At 39.2% G+C, this 6,007-nt stretch overlaps 1 pseudogene; it reads right to left on the bottom strand.

The window, feature by feature from the left end:
• Positions 1–210: 210 nt before the first annotated feature.
• The window catches only part of LOC110316730, a 13,899-nt pseudogene continuing 8,102 nt past the window's right edge, over positions 211–6,007 (bottom strand).

The following is a 6,007-nucleotide window of genomic DNA, read 5'->3' as shown; positions in this document are numbered from 1 at the left end:
AGACCCTCATCTTCCAGGCTAGATCAGTCCCTTATTGGGGTATGAGCGTTCTTCTGCCCTTAGGAGCTGTCTGTCAGAGGGAAGGGGCACAAAAGGCCACCCCTCAGACAGTTGAGCTTGGTATCCAGCTGCCTCTGGAATATGGCCAGGGAGATACACTAGTGAGAGGGTGCTTTCTCCATCTCTGTCAGGCTGCTCACAGATACTCTTTCAGTTGGCCTGCACTGGAAGTGCAGAGTCTGAGGCTTAATCCGAAGTGTTTCCCATCCTGGTGGTGACCCAAGCCTGGTGATTAGCTAAGCCTTCTGCAGTGTTGATCCATGATGACCCCCAGAGGACACTCATGTCCTGACCAACAGGTTGGTATGTGGATGCTGTCCGTTCCCACACATTCACACATTGCCCATGAGGTCATATAGTCCCTAGTAGTTCTGGGGGGGAGGGGGGGAGAGGAAGAATTCACTGGTGAGAGTCCATGAAAACCATATTCAACTTTGTCACTCTTTTCCTGCCACAAGTTTTGTTTCCCTGCCACATTGTTTTGGGAGTTTGGCTAGAACCAGTTCCCACATGGATAAACCTGACCCTTCAAGCCCCCTTGGCCTGACAACTCCCACTCCTCTTCTGTGGGCAAGCATTTTCCTCACCATGCACAGTAAGCACAGCGCTGTTCCAGCTCACATGTACCACTGGAAGCTCCAGTTTCTCTCAGATGCCTGAGCTGGGACCTACAGCCTGCCTCCAAAATGCCTTTTGCACTGGTAACCACCAGAGAACTGGCAGCATCTGATTTGCTTGCTTTCTGAGCTCAGAGGAGACAAAATCCTCAAAGACGAAGCTCCACTCAAATGCCTCGGCTTCAGTCGGGTACTTTTTAACCCTGACAAACTCCCTGAAGTCTTTATTGGTGCCTGGAAATATGTCGATGGCAAAGGGTCTTATTGTCACTTCCTGGGCAGGCCTTTCACCATCTCTGCCACCTGGAGCTTCTGGAACATCAGAAATCGACCACTTGGCAGATGCCCCATGGCAGTATCCTGGAAGTGTCCTAGCTGAAGCCTGGGGCAGGACAGGAGCCACAGCAGCATCAGGAGAGGGAGCAGGGAACCCATGCTGAGGAGCCTCTTGCCACTTTTAATATTATTTCCTTGTTCTGTAGATTTTGTGTTTTAATTATTATGTCTCAGGAGGATTTTCTTTTCTGTTCAAGTCTGATCAATGTTCTCTGTAAGTTCCTTATATGCTTATAGGCAGCTCTTTCTTTAGATTGGGAAAGTTTTCTTATGATTTTTGTTGAAAATATTTTCTGGACCTTGGAGTTGAGATCCTTCACCTATTATTCTTAGGTTCAGTCTTTTATGTTATCTCAGATTTCGAGGATGTTGAGTGTCAGGAAGTTTTATATTTAACATCTTCTTTGACTGATGAATCAGTTTCTTCTACTGTACCTTAAATGCCTGAGATTCTTTCTTCTATCTCCATGATTCTGCTGGTGATGCTTGATCTCTTGTTACTGCTTCCTACCCTAGGATTCCCTCAGTTTTTGCTTTCTTTATTGCTTTTATTTCCAATTTTAGGTCTTTCATAGTTGTATTTATTTCCTTAACTTGTTTACTTGTACTTTTCTATATATCTTTAAGGGGTTTACTTGTTTCCTATTTAAAGACCTTTACTGATTTGATTATATCTTGCCATATTTCTTAAAGGGATTTGTTTTCCTCCTCTTTATCATCTTTACATGATTGCATTTAAAGTCATTTTCTTGTGCTTCTTTAGTTATAGAATATCCAGGTCTTAGTAGGATAGCTGTTCTCTGAAGATGTCATATTGTCCTGCCTTTTGTTGATTGTGTTCTGTGGTGGGTCTTCACCTATCTGAATGGATTTGGTCCCTGGATGTTCCTGTTATAGTAGGTATTGAGTGTAGAGTAGGTCTCAATTATCCTAGCATGACAGCCCTTTGATGTGCATCCTATGGCTGTGTGGGTTCAGATCAGTACATTTTTATGGTTCAGTTTCTACAGGTCTGATGAATGTGAAAGGAGCTGTGGCAGGATAATGGAGATATGTCAAGAATACCGGACTGCTTAGGGTAGGAGGAGATTCCCAAGAAGAATTCAGGAGAAATTTCTCTAATCTTTCAGTCCTCTCTCAGTTACCCATTTTTTTGTCCCTGTCTTAATACAACAATGTAACTGTTCCTTCACTTCTCAATATCTGATTTCCTATTTCAAATTCTCTTGGCCCATTCTCAAGACAAAGAAAAAGAAAAGTACCCACAGCTTATAGCCCCCAATGTGAACTACAAACAAATACAGGCCCATGGTGTGACTGTGAACATTTAGGTTACCAAGAAGTGATGCAAGCCTCAGCTTCTCTGCAAAGCCATCTTAGAAGTCATGTCAGAAGAAAAATAATAATTCCACACTGGAAGAGAAAAGGATTAACCCCACATAAAGGGGTAATAAGTCTTCTACAGAAAGAGTGCAGGCTTGTGCTTTAACCAGTACAGGTGCAGTAAAACACATCCTTAAGGATAGTTAGAGAGTAGCACTAATGTATGGATATAAACAGAAGAATAAAGGTAGAATAAATATCCATTTAACAAATCAAAATAGTGTATACCCCACTAGGACTTATGATCTCTTCAGCCACCAACCAGTCATGTATTCCTTCTTGTGGATCAAGTTTTGAATCCCAACAGACACTGATTGGTTATCACTAAAACATTAATGTTGCAGTTCAAGAAATAGATAGAATGAATCATTATTGTATGTCACATAATTTAAAGTTGGAGAAGATAAATGGTGGCTAATTTCTCCTGTTGCAGCATGCACAACATCCTAGATTTTCTGGGTCTGTTTCCTGTTGATGATCTATGTCCTAATTAAGTGATGTGCTCAGCAATAGTGCCTTCTACTCAAATTGTGATAGCTAACTGACAGCAATATCAATACCCTGCATTGTTTTGGGAGCCTCTAGTTCCTCCCGGACCAAGAACACAAAATAAAATTTTATACCTGACATTGAGAAATTTGTTTAAACTCACTCTTTTTAATTTAAAGTTATTATATACAAAAGCTTATAAATATATTACATTGATAATCAATACACCCTAACCTGTATTAACAAATTGTTAGTGATACTATCATTATGAAACAATTTAGGTAACACCTATGACTCATAACACTTTATCTTTAAACTTTGTGTAAGTTTTTATATTTCCTGATCATATGTAATTCAATTAAAACTTAACTTTGATACAGTTCAGTTATGAATGTAAATAAAATTTATGTTCAGTTTGTCACAAATATCTCAATTTACAAATTAGAACACTTTCTTTTGGATCCAGGACCCAAACCAAACTTATAGTTGTTATTTATGGATATATATCATTTATTTATAAGCCATTGATTATTTTTATTTTTTAATTTGACATTTAAAAAATAGGCAAATGATTTAGAGAAACTATCTTAATGTCTGTTTCTCAATATTAGACTCAACTCAAATATTCCTTTTTAAAATTATTTTATTAGATATTTTCTTCACTGACATTTCAAATGTTATCCCGAATGTCCCCTATAACCACCCCCTCCCCACGCCCTGCTCCCCTGCTCACTCACTCCCACTTCTTGGCCCTGGCATTTCCCTGTATGGGGCATATAAAGTTTTCAAGACCAAGGAGCCTCTCTTCCCAATGATGGCCAACTAGGCCATCTTCTGCTATGTATGCAGCTAGACACATGAGCTCTGGGGGTGCTGATTAGTTCATAATGTTGTTCCACCTATAGGGTTGCAAACACCTTCAGTTACTTGGGTAATTTCTCTAACTCCTTCATTGGGGGCTCTGTGTTCTATCCTATAGATGACTGAGAGTATCCACTTCTGTATTTGCCAGGCACTGGCATAGCCTCACAAGAGATAGCTATATCAGTGTCCTTTCAGCAAAATCTTGCTGGAATATGCAATAGTGTCTGCATTTGTTGGCTGATTATGGGACAGACCCCGGGGTGGGGAAGTCTCTGAGTTGTCCATCCCTTCGTCTTAGCTCCAAACATTGTCTCTGCAATTTCTTTCATGGATATTTTCCAGAGTGGTTGTACAAACTTGTAATCCCACCAGCAATGGAGTAGAGTTCCTCTTTCTCCACATCCTCACCAGCATCTACTGTCACCTGAGTTTTTGATCTTAGCCACTCTGACTGGTGTGAGGAGAAATCTCAGGGTTGTTTTGATTTGCATTTCCCTGAGGATTAAGGATGTTGAACATTTTTTCAAGTGCTTCTCATCCCTTTGTTATTCCTCAGTTGAGAATTCTGTGGTTAGCTCGGTACCCCATTTTTTATGGGGTTATTTGAATTTCTGGAGTTCAGCTTCTTGAGCTCTTTGTATATATTGGATATTAGTCCCCTATCAGATTTAGGATTGGTAAAAATTCTTTCCCAATCTTTTGGTGGCCTTTTTGTCTTATTGACAGTATGTTTTGCCATACAGAAGCTTTGCAATTTTATGAGGTCCCATTTGTCGATTCTTGATCTTAAAGCAGAGGCCATTGCTGTTCTGTTAAGGATTTTTTCCCCTGTGCCCTTTTCTTAGAGGCTTTCCCCACTTTCTCCTCTATATATTTCAGTGTAACCCTGGTTTACATGGAGTTCTTTGATCCACTTAGACTTGAGCTTTGTACAAGGAGATAAGAATGGATCAATTCATATTCTTCTACATGCTAACTGCCAGTTGTGCCAGCACCATTTGTTGAAAATGCTGTCTTTTTTCCACTGGATGGTTTTAGCTCCCTTGTCAAAAATCAAGTAACCATAGGTGTGTGTGTTCATTTCTGGATCCTCAATTCTGTTTCATTGATCTAACTGTCTGTCACTGTACCAGTACCATGCAGTTTTTATCACAATTGCTCTGTAGTACAGCTTGAGGTCAGGAATGGTGATTCTACCAGAGTTTCTTTTATTGTTGAGAATAACTTTTGCTATCCTATGTTTTTTATTATTCCAGATGAATTTGCAAATTGCCCTTTCTAGTTCAGTGAAGTATTGAGTTGGAATATTGATGGGGATTGCATTGAATCTGTAGATTGCTTTTGGCAGTATAGCCATTTTTACTATATTAATCCTGCCAATCCATGACCATGTGAGATATTTCCATCTTTTAAGATCTTCTTCAATTTCTAACTTCAGACTTGAAGTTCTTTTCATACAGATCTTTCACTTCCTTAGTTAGAGTCACACCAAGTATTTTATTATTATTATTTTTTTTTTTTTTGGTGACTATTGTGAAGGGTGTTGTTTCCCTAATTTCTTCCTCATCCTGTTTATCCTTTGTGTAGAGAAATGCCAATGATTTGTTTGAGTTAATTTTATATCCAGCTACTGCACTGAAGCTGTTTATCAGGTTTAGGAGTTCTCTGGTTGAATTTGTAGGGTCACTCATATATACTATCAAATCATCTGCAAATTGTGATATTTAGACTTCTTCCTTTCCAATTTGTATCCCCTTGATCTCCTTTTGTTATCAAATGGCTCTGGCTAGAACTTCAAGTACAATATTGAGTAGGTAGGGGAAAAGTGGGCAGCTTTGTCTTGTCCCTGAGTTTAGTGGGATTGCTTCCAGCTTATCTCCATTTACTTTGATGTTGGCTACTGGTTAGCTGTATACTACTTTTATTATGTTTAGATATGGGCCTTGAATTCCTGATCTTTCCAAGACTTTTATCATGAAGGGGTGTTGGATTTTGTCAAATGCCTTCTCAGCATCTAACTAGATGATCCTGTGATTTTTGTCTTTGAGTTTGTTTATATAGTGGATAATGTTGATGGATTTCCATATATTATACCATCTCTGCATCCCTGGGATGAAGTCTACTTGGTCACAATGGACAATAGTTTTGATGTGCTCTTGGATTTGGTTTGTGAAGCTTTTATTGAGTGTTTTTGCATCGATATTCATAAGGGAAATTGTCTCATGTTCTTTTTCTTTGTTGGATCTTTGTGTGGTTTA

This window comes from Mus pahari, chromosome 2 (genome assembly GCF_900095145.1).
Source record: "Mus pahari chromosome 2, PAHARI_EIJ_v1.1, whole genome shotgun sequence".
Taxonomy (NCBI): domain Eukaryota; kingdom Metazoa; phylum Chordata; class Mammalia; order Rodentia; family Muridae; genus Mus; species Mus pahari.
The sequence above is the reverse complement of the archived record's forward strand: the minus strand, read 5'-3'. Positions and strand labels throughout refer to the sequence as shown.